The following is a 15,973-nucleotide window of genomic DNA, read 5'->3' on the forward strand; positions in this document are numbered from 1 at the left end:
GGATCCAAAACTAAGGAACAAAAAGGGAGACCCCTGCATTAGACCTGGCTCTCTTCCTGACTGCTCAGCCTATGCGAAAATCCCAATGGTAGATGATCGCATATCCTCGTACCTCGACTGTATAACACCAGAACACCCTATAATAGTGAGGGGACACGACCACCGGCTCCCTACACTAGATACGGAGGGAGTCAGTGTCACCTGGGATCCAGCAAACAGAAAAACACAAATGAATGCACAACACTTATCTTGTAGAAGACTGGGAAGTAGGATCAGCATGCACACACACTCCAGGAAGTAATATAAACCGCACACTGATGCACTATGGGGAGGAATTTAAAGGGATGCAATCAGTACAACTACATGACAGCTGAGAGAGGCTAACGAGATGAGGAACTGAAAGCAAAACAAAGGAAGCTCAAGGAGGAGGTTCTGAAAGGCATCTGTCAGAGCTTCTCAGATGTCTGGTAGTGACATTGACCTCCTGGTCATCTGCCACTGACTCGGGGATTGCGCTGGAGTGGTACCTGGCAATGGCCCAAACCTATCCTCACCATCAGAGGCAGTAGGTCCACACCCACTTGCATAACACTTTGCTCAGACCATGGACCCTGCTGATCTGAACCCTCCAAGTCTCATCGAGTTACACCAGGAGTTGGCCCAACAGCATGAGTGCCAGGATCAAATCCTTTCCTATTTACGTAATTAAAATATGTGTCTAAATGACCTGACGTCTGCTAACCCAGCATCATCAGGTCCCTCTGCCATGGTTAACACGGCTCCTGCTCTGCCATCTCCCTATGTACCAGGATCTGGACCCCGCATTCCAGCTCCTCCACGCTTCAATGGTGACCCTAAGCAGTGCTGGGGGTTCATGAATCAATGCACCCTTCATTTTGAACTCTTGCCTCACCAATTTGCCTCGGAAAGTAGCTTTTCTTTTGTCACACCTTACTGGAGAGGCACTGGCCTGGATCAAACCTCTCTGGGAAAGGAATGACCCAGTCGTAATGGATCTACAGGCCTTCCTACAAGCCTTACGCAGGGTGTTTGACAAGCCAGGATGCACCACCTCAGCTGCATCCACTATACTGTGGTTGTGTCAAGGGAGCCAATCCGTGGGCCAGTATGCAGTCCAGTTCAGTATTCTGGCTTCTGAACTATGATGGAATAATGAGGCACTCGTGGCTACCTTTTGGGAAGAACGAGCTGGCCGGACGGAATGTTCCTTCTATTGACTTGCGGTTCCAGAAACGTGCCAGAGAGGTGGCACGTAAGAGGAGACCTTTTCGCCTGGCATCTTCCCTTCAGCGAGCTCCTACCCCTCAGCTTTCTATGTTGTCTGCAGCTCCAGAGCCCATGCAGGTCGACCGAATCAGGTGCACTAAACTGGAACGTGATCACCGCTGTGCTAAAGGACTGTTTCTATTATGGTGGTTCCCTGAAGCCAGGAAACTCCTGAGCCTAGGGTCTGTTGGAGAGGTGACCCTAGGTGAAGATTATTCCTCTCTACCCCTGACTCTGTTGAAAAATTTGTCGTTTGGAGATATTTGGATTCACGGAGACGGCTCGTCTAGATTCCGGATCGGCAGGAAACTTCATGCCATAGTGGATCGATATGGTATTCTAGTCCGACACCTGCAGAGACCATTGATGGTGTCATCTGCCAATGGAAGGGCTCTATCTGAGTCTGTACAATTTACTACTGAACCTGTGAAACTACAGGTGGGAGCTCTCCATACTGAAGAGATTCCGCTCTAAATTCTTCCAAGTTTGTCTCATCCTCTCCTTTTGGGACTGCCATGGCTCCGTATCCATGAACCTGTTCTTGATTGGAAGTCCGGAGAGGTGCTTCATTGGGGACATTCCTGCCTTGGAAAATTTCTTTCTCCTGTTCAGCTTGCTCGGTTACCCCGGGTACAACCAAATCTTGAAGTTCTGCCTGCAGGAGGCTGAGACATTACCGCCACACAGGCCCTATGATTGTCCGATTGACCTGGTTCCTGGTTCTTCACCTCCCCTGTTGCCAGCAGAAACACAAGCCATGTCCTAATATATTGCAGAAAATCTTGGTAGAGGATTTATCTGGAAATCATCTTCTCCAGTTGGAGCTGGCTTCTTATTTGTGAAGGAAAAAGATGGTTCTCTATGGCCATGCATCGATTATAGGAGTCTAAATAAGATCACAGTGAAGAACAAATACCCTCTTCCCCTTATTCCACAGTTGTTTGACCACCTCAGAAGAGCTAAGATCTTGCATGGGGCCTACAACTTGATCTGAATTCGTCAAGAGGACGAGTGGAAGACCGACTTTAACACCCATGATTGTCACTAGGAGTATCTGGTGATGTCCTTCGGGCTAAGCAATGCCCCAACGCTATTTCAAGAATCCATCAATGATAGCTTTAAAGACTTAATCTGTTCCTGTGCTGTGGTCTATCTTGACGACATTCTAATCGTCTCCCACCAGAAACAGGACCACCTGGTCCTAAAAAGGCTTAGAGACAATAATCTGTATTCCAAAATTTGAAAAATGTTTCTTTGAACAATCCTGGCTTCCATTTCTGGGGTACATAATATCTGATACTGGCTTGCACATGGATCCTGAGAAGCCGTCCGTGATTTTAAAGTGTCCTCGTCCTGGTTTAAAGGCGATTCAACGTTTCCTGGGGTTCGCCAACTACTACCGCCAGTTTGTGCCACACTTCTCTGCTTTGATAGCTCCCATCTCAACCTTGACCCGTAATGGGGCAAATCCCAAGAGTTGGACAGCTGAGGCTTAATCAGCCTTTCAAGCCCTAAAGCAGGCTTTCTCTATGGTTCCATCGTCCTGATGCCAGTAAGCAATTTTTTCTGGAAGTGGGTGCATTGTCTATTGGAGCTGGGGCGGTTCTTTCACAAAAGTCTTCCAAAGGTAAGATGACAACCTGTGGCTTCTTCTCCAGGGCCTTCTCCGATCCTTAGCACAACTACTTGATTGGGGACAGAGAGTTGTTGGCCATCAAGATGGCATTGGAGGAATGGTGGTACCTTCTGGAGTGAGCTGGTCATCCAGTGCAGGCCGGAATCAGGGCTGCAAGGCTGGATGGAGGCCTGGCATGACTGGGGCTTGGAGGGAGAGGATTCGGGGTTACAAAGGGTTAAGGAGGAAGGATAGTGACGTAAGGGATGGAGGTGTGGCTAAGGGGTTAAAAGGGTTAGCAGGGGCGGGAAAAGGGGCCATTTTGTGAGGACAGCAGTGTGGCAGCAGGCCCCTCCCACCCTCCCTCCCAATTTTTGTTGTTATTTTTGGCTGCTATTTGCCTGGGGTTAGGTTGGGGTCCTCGAGTGTCGCTTAGTGTAGGGGTTAGGCCGGGGGGTTGCGAGTGGATTACGGATGGTCCGGCAGTGATTGGAAGGTATGCTTTGTCATAGCGGCCTGGGGCGGTGGGGGGTCCTTGGAGTTGGTGGTTATGGTGGCTCTGGCGTGGTGGGGAGGGAGCCAAAGGAGGCTCTGGACTCCCCAGGTACTGGTTTAAGGTGTGATATGGCGGGTAGCGGCCCAAGTTGGTTGCCCTTGGTTACCGGTTCCTGCCTCTGAGCTGGCGTTCATCGGCTAGAGGTAATTTAACTGAGGGCGAGGCCAGTTATCCGTCATTTATGGGGCTTCAAGGACCCTCCCCGTGTTGGCATTCATGGGTTCTTGGTAAGGTTTTAGGGCGGGGCCTTCAGGTGGGAAGGCCAAGGGTTAAGTTATGTATTTATGATATTTATTTGTATTTATGTTATTAATAAAAGGCTGCTGTGGCCATATAATCCACTTGCTGAGTCTGTCATTATTGGGAGTGGGAGTGGAGTTTAAGAGGTAAGCGACTCGACAATACGCCGGTCATGTGGTGATCTATACCGACCACAACAACCTCACCTATCTGCAGTCTTAATCCTCAACAAACTAAAAGGTCCCTGTTCTTTGCCCATTTTGATTTTGTTCTTTACTTTCAAGCAGATGCTCTCTCAAGATCTGTTGATTCTACCGATGAGGAGGGGGAGCCCCAACATATAATCGATCCTGCTAAAATCTCTGCCTGGCCTGTTAAGCTATTAGAGATTCTATCTGGAAAGACTTTTGTTGCAGAGTCTCTCAGAAAGCAGGTCTTACTATGGGGCCATTCATCGAGTGGCAGGTGGCGGGTCATGTCGGTCAGCGAAAGACCTTCAGATTCATTGCACAGCGGTACTGGTGGGTGTCCATGCGACAATACATCCAAGAATTTGTCGCTGCTTGTCCATCCTGTGCGCAAAATAACACTTCCAAACAATGTCCAACTGGCGTTCTGCTTCCTCTTCCTGTCCCTGAGTTTCTCTAGCAACAAATAGCCATGGACTACTACAGATCTGCCCACTACCTCTGGTAGTTCTATGATTTGGGTAGTGGTAGACCGCTTCTCTAAAATGGCACATTTTGTTCCTCTGCCTGGACTCTCTTCTGCTCCCCAACTGGCCAAGAAATTTATTGAGCACGTTTTCCGTCTCCATGGCTTCCCTCTCCATATTGTGTCTGATAGAGGCATACAGTTCACATCAAAATTCTGGAGAGCTCTTCTCAGAATTTGCAAGGAATGTATCCCTGGACTTCTCTTCGGCGTATCATCTGCAGTTCAGCATGTCATGTCAGCGAGTCTTCCAAGAAATCACAATTTTTTTGTTGTTTATAGTAAACAACCTAACATCCCAAGCCCAGTGTCTTCTACTTCTGGTATCTCTGCTGCGGATGTAACTTCAAGAGAGTTCTCTAAAATCTGGGGAGAGACCAGGGGAGCTCTGGAAGAGGCTTCTGTGCGCATGAAGGAGGCTGCTGATAAAAGACGTAGAGATTCTCAGTCCTGGTGATAAAGTGTGGTTTGCCTCCAAATACATCATACTCAAAATTACAAATTGGGTCCATGCTTCTTTGGTCCATTTGAGATTCTAGAGTAAATTAATGATGTTTCTTACAAACTTAAGCTGCGGGCCTCTCTCTGGGTACTGAATTCCTCCCACGTCTCCCTGCTGAAACCTGTCATCCTGAATCGCTTTGTCAAAAAACCTGTCTCAGCTCCTGTTGCAGTCAGTGATGAAAACGTCTATGAGGTTAAAGCTATTCTGTGGATGAAGAAGATTAGAGGTAAAGCCCTGTTTCTTGTCAATTAGAAGGGGTTTGGCCCTGAGGAAAGATATTGGGAACCTAGAGAGAACATCAATGTCCCTCTTCAGAATTTTTTTGTCTAGGGCCAGGCCTGAGGAGAGGGGGTGTAAGAGGGGGTTACGGTTAGCCCAGCAGTCCATGCCGGCGCTGCTGCCCCTACCTGCAGGCACGGGAGCCAGGCTCCCTCTTTCCTTCCTGCTGCCATGCGCCGTGCTGACAAGTGTGGGCAGTAGGTAGCTTAACTCTTGTATCTGTGCTCCATGTCAGAGCTTACTTCCTGCTTGATTACCTTAACTGGTTGTTAGGGCTTGCATGGGTGGGTCTCTCCTCCCTTGTAAAGCAGCATATTCACGCACTCTATCTCCCCAGTCTATTGCTGGATTGTGGGAAGTATTTAAAGGAGCTTCCTGCCCCAGGAAGATGCCTGAAAAACTCAGTCACTAGCTTGTCTAGTTCCTAGTGTGAAGGAGTTTTTGTAGTTTTGCTTTTCTGTCTACCATACCCTGCTTTTGGATTTATCAGATTTCACTTGTTTGCTGCCTGCCTCTGACCTTGGACTTTGTTTACACACTTTGCTTGATTGCTGCCTGCCCTGACTTCGAACTTTCTGACCATGTACTTCCCCTCAGCGCTTGCACCGGTATCTTTGACCCCCCTGGTCAGCTGTCACTGACTCGGGGACTGCTCTGGAGTGGCATCTGGAAACTACACTAATGGCCCTAGCCTATTCTCCAGTCACCCAGCACAGCATCTCAACCAACCTATATCCGTAAAAAAAACCAGGGTAGATTATTAAACAGACTACTCAATTTATTATTATGGATGCATCAGTTGGCTTAGATGACTTCTAGGTACAAAGGCACGTCGACCAGCATCCTTTTTTCCCAGTGACCCGCCTTTTGCAGTGGCTGTTGCTGCATGGACCCCTATATTCGTCTTATTGCTTCCTGACGCTATGTGAGCAAGTAGTTTTCATGTAGCTGTACAGTGGGCCCCTAGAATTATTTTACTGGTGGGCCCTTATCACCCCAGTCCAACACTGTCTCTAGGTACACTTCCGTGGATGTAGGCTTTCTTAAATTCTTTTCACTTCATGTAATCCCAGACAGACTAGATGATGTTGAGTAGGGTTGAGTGAATCAAAGTATGCAGTTCCGCACCACACCTTCCGGATAGCTGACCCATTCAAGGTTGCCTATCCCACAGGCGACCTTGATTAGTTAGTAAATATAGCTCTGCGTGCTCCTCCTCTCATTGGTTGCTAGATGCATACAGAGGTAACTATGAACAGCACACTGTATGTGCAGGGTCTCTTCTCCTCATTGTAGATGCCCAAAGGCATAGGTAGGTTTAGAGCAGGACCAGCCTGACTGAGACCACCTTGGTGTGGGTATTTTGGATTTTAACATGCAATCCTTTTGTTCTTGAGGGAGGTAAGCAGTCACCAGAGTTTCCCCATCAAGAACAAATGCTCGCTCATCATGCATATTTGTGAGAAGCTGGGAGGAATAGCTGTTTGCTGAATAATATAGCCACCTTTAGGCAGGCTTTTTTTTTTTGTTTGTTTATGCAGACTCTTGTTTGGGCACCTCTGTTGGCACATCTCTGTAAAATGTGTGTCCAAGAGGCTGTATGAAAATTTGCCATTACATCCACATGACCACTATACTTTTTAATTATTATTATTCATAATTATTAAAGTGTATTGTGGATTGGGAGATATACGAAAGTGCAGCTAAGAAATCCTCAGCAACTGCTCAATACTAGAATATAAAAAGGAAGCAAATCTGTAAGAAATGTTTCCAATCCCCTGAGAACACAAGCTTGCTCCCCTGAGCTGAGCAGGAATGTGTATGAGAAGATCAGAGGTTGGCCATATAATTTAGAATGAGCTGAGCTATCTGAGCTATCTATACACATTCCCAGACATATGTAGGATTGGCTCACCTAAGCATGCATGTGTTCTCAGTGGAGAGAGTAAAGCTGTCAGGATAATGACTACCGTCACGGACAAACAGGGATAGTGCAGCCCTAAAACTGCCCGGACCCACTATCCCCATCTACTTAAAGGGTCATCCTAGGCAGTGACCCACAACTGGACGACAGTCCCTATACTGTAATATGTGAAGGGCAACACGCAAACAGGGACAAACGGACAAACACTAAGTGACTCGTTATACGGAAAAAGGGTCAAATGCCAGTAGGACAATGCAATACAAAATACGCCAGAGGCAAATGGGAAAACCTAACACACCAAAAGGTCAGAACCAGGAGATCGATGCCAAAATGCCAGAAGCCAAAAATGTAGTCAAAATACTAAATCCAGAAATCCAAGCCAAAGGCGTCTTCAATAGTCGCAAGGGACCAGTAGGGGGGAGCCAGAGGACAAGAAATTCACTGTCCCCTGAACATGCAGGTGCCGGCCTTTTATACTGAGGCAGCAGCATCCGGAGGAACCAAGACAAGAGTAAGCTACTGCCAAAAGCCTCTGGCACCTTGATACATTGATTTATAAGAACACCCCTTGAATCAGGCCACAAAGAGGAAGGGTATGTGTTAGTTTATATTAAAAGTTGGGCTTTTTTGGGTGTTTTTGGGGTGTAACCCAACAGAATGCACAAGGCTTACAATGTGCCAGAGATTATAATGTTGGCAAGTGTGTATACATTTCATTACACTATAGTATAATATTGAGCCCACCATGCATTTGGCTAAGTTTGTGTTGGGAAGCTTCAGAGCAGCTAAGGTTCACTAAGGGTACAGCCACAAGACTACATGTGTCACTGAAAAGTCGTGTAAATTAATAAGGATATCCACAACACTCTACTCTTCAATTTATGCAAAAAAAATTGGCTCTTTTTATTCCATCAGCAACATACATGCATTGTATGCTGCTGATGGAATAAAGAGCCGATTTTTTTGCATAAACTGAAGAGTGCTGTGGATATTCTTATTAATTTGCTATCTGAAGGGTTCCCTAGCCTGGAAGTTTTCTCCGCGGGCACCACTGTCTGGACCTGATTCTTAGGTACCGGGACCACTTGTATGCTTTATCCCATGATGGGATGTGTAGTGCTGCTTACTACTTTGTATCATTAGCTGAACAGTTGTGTGACACAAAAATATGTGCAACTTGCTGTAGTGCACCTATTGTAGAACTGTGATTTGGCTGTGAAAAGTCGCAAGAGACTCACATGTTGCACATGGCTTCCAAACCAATGGTAAAAAAATTGCGTGTGACCTGCAACACAAAATCTTACATTTCTGTATTTTTTTTTTGCATCAGTCGCAGAGTGTCACGTGTTGCATTGCAATACCATTGACCAGGGGCGTACATTAAAATAATTGGGCCCCATAGCAGGAATCTGGATTTGGCCCCCATGTCCAGATGCGCCAATGTGAACAATGCCTTATATACTCCTCAGCTGCTGCAGAACATCATAGTGATAAGAGAACAATAAGTCTCATCATGACCAGTTTAGGCCTGTTTCACATTGCCGACAGTAGTTTGAGCAAGCTGTGCCAGCAGAGTACAGCCTGCTGGAGCCTTCTGGGTACAATGGGGCCAGTGGGCAATTTGATAACTTTTAGCAATGCCGGATCCAGAGAGATCTGGCAGGTCGTTCTCTGCTGGAACAATTTACCGGAACTACTGCCGCTAGTGTAAAACAGATGAAAATTTGTGGGAAATAGGAGAGAACTACAACTTCCAGTCTGTCCAGGCAGTTTTTACGGAACACAAGTTGACATTACATGGAAAAGGTACTGTATAAGAGGAGACAACTACAATCCCCAGCATTACCAGACTGTTATAATTCAGAATCAATGGATGTTATAAGAGGAGAGAACTACAATAACCAGCATTCCAAGATTGTTATTGTAGGGTATCAGTACATATTACATAGAAAGGAATCCAGTAAGATAAAACTACAACTCCCAGTATTAGGATTTTATGGGCTATTCCAGAACACCACTAACCCCTCCTCCCCATGCTTCATCGCTGAACTCCATCTCCCTGACCTGGTCACATGACAATGACATCATCACAAGTCTTTCCGCACAGCTAGCTATGTAAGTGTAGATTGGGGTGTGCTCTCCTGCAGGGCTGGGCCCACTTCCTCCATGGGTCTCATAGCATCTGCATGGTCTGCTCTAGGGATGAAACATCCGAAGTCGATTCGCATTAAAACTTCATACTAATATTGTACTGAGCAGAAACTCCGTACAGTATTAGAATGTATTGGCTCAGATGAGCTGGAGTTATTGCTTTGCGAAGTCTCATGAGACTTCACACCATAACTTCATAAATTTATTTGTACTGTAAAAAAAACATTTTACGATCTCGGGTTCGGTTCCAAGTGGTACCTTGGAACTTAACCCGAGTTCCGGAAATGGTTTTTACAGTACAAACTTATTTATGAAGTTATTGTGTGAAGTTTCATCCAAAGTCGATTCGCTGATATCTAGTCTGCTCCTATAAGAGGTACGCCATTGCCATTGACAAATGGTACATGAAATGTTGCACCACTTTCTTGTTGCGTGACATATGTAGTTGTACCCTTAAAAGGGTTTTCAGAGATTTTACCACTGATGACCTATCCTCAGGATAGGTCATCAGTATCTGATCCATGGGGTCCGACACCTGGGACCTCCGCCTATCAGCTGTTTGAGAAGGCAGTGGCTTTCTCACATTTCCTAGGCCACTGACAACACATTTAAAGGTCACATGGCCTGTGAGGCCTGCAACCTTCTCCGTTCTCACCACATACATTGTATAGAGGCTGTGCTTGGTATTGCTCTTAGCCCCATTCACTTTAATGGGGTTGAGCTGCGCCTAGGCCATGTGACTAATGAACGCCTTCTCAACTGATTAGTGGGGGTTCTTGACGTTGGATGCCCACGATCAACAAATCCGCAAAAAATACGGATGACGTCCGTGTGCATTCCGTATTTTGTGGAACGGAGCAGCTGGCCCCAAATAGAACAATCTTATCCTTGTCCGTAATGCGGACAATAATAGGACATGTTCTATTTCTTTGCGGAATAGAAATACGGAAACAAAATGCACACAGAGTAACTTCCTTTTTTTTGCGGACCCATTGGAATGAATGGTTCCATATATGGTACGCAAAAAAAAAATACATTCGTGTGCATGAGGCCTAAGGTGGATTTACACTGCATGATTGAGCAGGCAATTATCAGGAGGAGACCGTCCCTTCCCAATAACTAATTGCTCATCAGTGGAGGTAAAGAGATGCATTTACATGCAGCAATCACCTCCACTGTACAGGTGGATTTATTCTGCCCGATTTGTGGGCAGATTATCAGTAGCAACTGCTCCAGCAAACGCTTGTTCGCAACAATCCGCCCATCTAAATGTGCTGCCGATCACCCAATGAACGAGTGAAAAGCTTGTTCATCGGGTAATCCTGTCGTTTATACAGGTCCTTCTCAAAAAATTAGCATATTGTGATAAAGTTCATTATTTTCTGTAATGTACTGATAAACATTAGACTTTCATATATTTTAGATTCATTACACACCAACTGAAGTAGTTCAAGCCTTTTATTGTTTTAATATTGATGATTTTGGCATACAGCTCATGAAAACCCCAAATTCCTATCTCAAAAAATTAGCATATCATGAAAAGGTTCTCTAAACGAGCTATTAACCTAATCATCTGAATCAACTAATTAACTCTAAACACCTGCAAAAGATTCCTGAGGCTTTTAAAAACTCCCAGCCTGGTTCATTACTCAAAACCGCAATCATGGGTAAGACTGCCGACCTGACTGCTGTCCAGAAGGCCATCATTGACACCCTCAAGCAAGAGGGTAAGACACAGAAAGAAATTTCTGAACGAATAGGCTGTTCCCAGAGTGCTGTATCAAGGCACCTCAGTGGGAAGTCTGTGGGAAGGAAAAAGTGTGGCAGAAAACGCTGCACAACGAGAAGAGGTGACCAGACCCTGAGGAAGATTGTGGAGAAGGACCGATTCCAGACCTTGGGGGACCTGCGGAATCAGTGGACTGAGTCTGGAGTAGAAACATCCACAGGCGTGTGCAGGAAATGGGCTACAGGTGCCGCATTCCCCAGGTCAAGCCACTTTTGAACCAGAAACAGCGGCAGAAGCGCCTGACCTGGGCTACAGAGGAGCAGCACTGGACTGTTGCTCAGTGGTCCAAAGTACTTTTTTCGGATGAAAGCAAATTTTGCATGTCATTCGGAAATCAAGATGCCAGAGTCTGGAGGAAGACTGGGGAGAGGGAAATGCCAAAATGCCTGAAGTCCAGTGTCAAGTACCCACAGACAGTGATGGTCTGGGGTGCCATGTCAGCTGCTGGTGTTGGTCCACTGTGTTTTATCAAGGGCAGGGTCAATGCAGCTAGCTATCAGGAGATTTTGGAGCACTTCATGCTTCCCTCTGCTGAAAAGCTTTATGGAGATGAAGATTTCATTTTTCAGCATGACCTGGCACCTGCTCACAGTGCCAAAACCACTGGTAAATGGTTTACTGACCATGGTATTACTGTGCTCAATTGGCCTGCCAACTCTCCTGACCTGAACCCCATAGAGAATCTGTGGGATATTGGGAAGAGAAAGTTGAGAGACGCAAGACCCAACACTCTGGATGAGCTTAAGGCCGCTATCGAAGCATCCTGGGCCTCCATAACACCTCAGCAGTGCTACAGGCTGATTGCCTCCATGCCACGTGGCATTGAAGCAGTCATTTCTGCAAAAGGATTCCCCACCAAGTATTGAGTGCATAACTGAACATAATTATTTGAAGGTTGACTTTTTTGTATTAAAAACACTTTTCTTTTATTGGTCGGATAAAATATGCTAATTTTTTGAGATAGGAAATTTGGGTTTTCATGAGCTGTATGCCAAAATCATCAATATTAAAACAATAAAAGGCTTGAACTACTTCAGTTGGTGTGTAATGAATCTAAAATATATGAAAGTCTAATGTTTATCAGTACATTACAGAAAATAATGAACTTTATCACAATATGCTAATTATTTGAGAAGGACCTGTACAGGCACATGAATCATCGATTCTGGACAGCAGATCATGCTGTCTAAACAGCGACCTGCTGGCCAGAAACAATGACTCTGTATGGGGACGAGGGATCTCGTCCTCATTCTGTGAAGGAAATCGCTGCATGTAAATGCATTAGTCTCCTTTATTGAACGAGCAGCCGACTGTCGGGAAGAGACAATCAGCTGTAACATTGGGACGTGTATTATTGACCAGAAATAATGATTTAATTTGCTGTGTTAAAGATAATTTCACCCAATAAATGTGCATTTTGCTCTTGAACGGTACAACTGTTTGTGCGTTATTAGTTTAGTTAGTTTGTATTTGTCTAAATCTAAATTGTAAATTAGATAACACTCACACCACATTTTATTAGTAATCAACGCAGGAAATTCCAGAGGGTAATTTATTTTAAAGAACATTAATGTCCAGCCACTGCTACATGGGAACATACCCTAAAGAGTTCACTTATTGCTAATTAGTTCCTAAGGGTCATACTGTTTCAAAAAATATACCAGAGGTGTGAAGTATCTCTTCATGTCTGTCACATCTAGACTTGTCCTCACGTTGAGATAATTGGTGACACTCTGTTATACATGTGCTGGTGGCAGCACAATACTTCTAAACCATTGTGAGATAATGAAGTAGACAACTAAGACATGGAAAATAGCTGTAGGAGAAGAAGTGGATAACACATTAGTGCAGACAAGCCAGAACTTTGATACCCACAAGAGTAAGCCTTTACCTATGGAGACTGGTGCAAGTATTTGATTCTAGTAAAGGATTTCCAAATGTAGCAAAAATGAGTTTATCATATGGCACAGACATCGATATACACAGATATATAGCTATGCAGTGCAGTCCCTAATTGATGGGACAAATTCAACACTAAAGCTTACATAAGTGTTCCGAGTATAATGCTGAAATGTTCATTAACACCGAAAAAGATTTAACTTTTACTGGACATTTAACGTTTTGCTGGTTCAGCAGTCAGATGATCACCCAAGGTCCGTCTTCAGAAACCTCCAGTGACCAGCTGTCATTGCAGATGATGTGTCTGCTGTCTATAGATTTACCTTGGCCGCAACTACAAAGATATAGTATTTAGAGATGAGTGAATCGAAGCTGACGAGGTCGAATTTGTTCCGAATTTCAGGAAAAATGTGTTTCTGAACGAATGTGAATTTTCACACGCTTCGTGGTAACGAATCACATTATTTCCTACAATGGTGGGTGGCTAAAATGGCATTTAAAATGGTGGCTACACGTGTGAGGACATGGGTCAAGGAACGCTGGGAAGGCGGGATGACCCATAATGCCATGCACGCAGCCAATCAGCAGCCAGCCCGGTGACGTCACAGTCCTATAAATACAGTGGCCATCTTAGATGCTGCCATTCACCATCGTACATTGGTCAGGGACAGATGTGTATGCAGGCGCTAGGGAGAGTAAAAGAAAAACTAATTGTTAAAACAAAAAACAAAAAATAAGAAAGAAGCGATTTACTAGTGCAGTTAAAGGATAGTGAGAGGAATCATTTCATAGGCAGGAAGAGACATGTGTAGATGCTAGTAGGGAGAGTCATCGGAATTTCCTCATTGTGAAAACCAGCGATTTAGGCCTCTTTCACATGAGTGTGTCCGGATAAGGTCCAGATGCGTTGCGGCAAACCCGTGCGAGTAGGTACGCAATTGCAGTCAGTTTTGAGTGAGATTGCGTTCTGTTGTTCAGTTTTTATCGCGCGGGTGCAATGCGTTTTGCACGCGCGTGATTAAAAAACTGAATGTAGTACCTAGACCCGAACTTCTTCACAGAAGTTCAGGTTTAAGGTTGTGTAGATTGTATTATTTTCCCTTATAACATGGTTATAAGTGAAAATAATAGCATTCTGAATACAGAATGCATAGTACAATAGGGCTGGAGGGGTTAAAAAAACAAACTAATAATTTAACTCACCTTAATCCACTTGTTTGTGCAGCCGGCATCTCTTCTGTCTTCTTTTGTGAGGAATAGGACCTTTGATGACGTCACTACGTTCATCACATGGTCCGTCACATGATCCATCACCATGTTATAAGGGAAAATAATAAAGATCGGGTCCCCATCCAGATCATCTCCTAACAACCGTGCATGAAAATCGCACCGCATCCGCACTTGCTTGCGGATGCTTGCGATTTTCACGCAGCCTCATTCACTTCTATGGGGCCTGTGTTGCGTAAAAAATGCACAAAATAGAGCTTGCTGCGATTTTCACGCAACGCACAAGTGATGCATGAAAATCACCGCTCATGTGCACAGCCCCATAGAAATTAATGGGTCCGGATTCAGTGCGGGTGCAATGCGTTCAACTCAGGCATTGCACCCACGTGGTAAACTCGCCCGTGTGAAAGGGGCCTTACAAGTGCAGGGAAAGGACAGTGAGAGGAATCATTTCATAGGCAGAAAGAGACGTGTGCAGATGCTAGGGAGAGTCATCGGAATTTCCTCATTGTGAAAACCAGCGATTTACAAGTGCAGGGAAAGGACAGTGAGAGGAATCATTTCACAGTCAGGGAGAGACGTGTGCAGATGCTAGGGAGAGCTATAGTAAAATCCTCATTGTGAAAACAATCGATTTACAAGTGCAGGGAAACATTACATGGGGATCCAGATAGTCTCATAATACCTCTTTGTTATCCCAGCTATTAGTTATTGGGGTGCAAGTGCTATGTTGAAAAGCCTTTAGTGGCTTTTATCTGTGGAAAAATATAAATATATACGCAGGTCACTTTTGCTGTTAACTGCGCTGATATCATATAGTGGCCTATTTCAATACAATGCAAGAAATATATCCGCAGGTTACTTTTGTTGTAATTTACGCTAAAATCATTTGCAGTCATTTCTGGTGAAAGAGTATAGGGCGGTATTTCAGTAATACACAAAATATTTAAACGCACTGCACGGTTGCATTCATTTCTGGTGAAAGAGTATAGGAGCTTATTTCATTAGAAAAATAAAAATACATGCAGTCAGGTCCATAAATATTGGGAAATCGACACAATTCTAACATTTTTGGCTCTATAGACCACCACAATGGATTTGAAATAAAACGAACAAGATGTGCTTTAACTGCAGCTTTAATTTGAGGGTATTTACATTTAAATCAGGTGAACGGTGTAGGAATTACAACAGTTTGCATATGTGCCTCCCACTTGTTAAGAAACCAAAAGTAATGGAACACTTGGCTTCTCAGCTGTTCAATGGCCAGGTGTGCGTTATTCCCTCATTATCCCAATTACAATGAGCAGATAAAAGGTCCAGAGTTCATTTCAAGTGTGCTATTTGCATTTGGAATCTGTTGCTGTCAACTCTCAAGATGAGATCCAAAAAGCTGTCACTATCAGTGAAGCAAGCCATCATTAGGCTGAAAAAACAAAACAACCCATCAGAGAGATAGCAAAAACATTAGGCGTGGCCAAAACATTAGGCGTGGCCAAAACAACTGCTTGGAACATTCTTAAAAAAAAGGAATGCACCAGTGAGCTCAGCAACACCAAAAGACCCAGAAGACCACGGAAAACAACTGTGGTGGATGACCGAAGAATTATTTCCCTGGTGAAGAAAACACTGTTCACAACAGTTGGCCAGATCAAGAACACTCTCCAGGAGGTAGATGTATGTGTGTCAAAGTTGACAATCAAGAGAAGACTTCACCAGAGTGAATACAGAGGGTTCACCACAAGATGTAAACCATTGGTGAGCTTTAAAAACAGGAAGGCCAGATTAGA

This window comes from Bufo gargarizans, chromosome 6 (genome assembly GCF_014858855.1).
Source record: "Bufo gargarizans isolate SCDJY-AF-19 chromosome 6, ASM1485885v1, whole genome shotgun sequence".
NCBI lineage: Eukaryota > Metazoa > Chordata > Amphibia > Anura > Bufonidae > Bufo > Bufo gargarizans.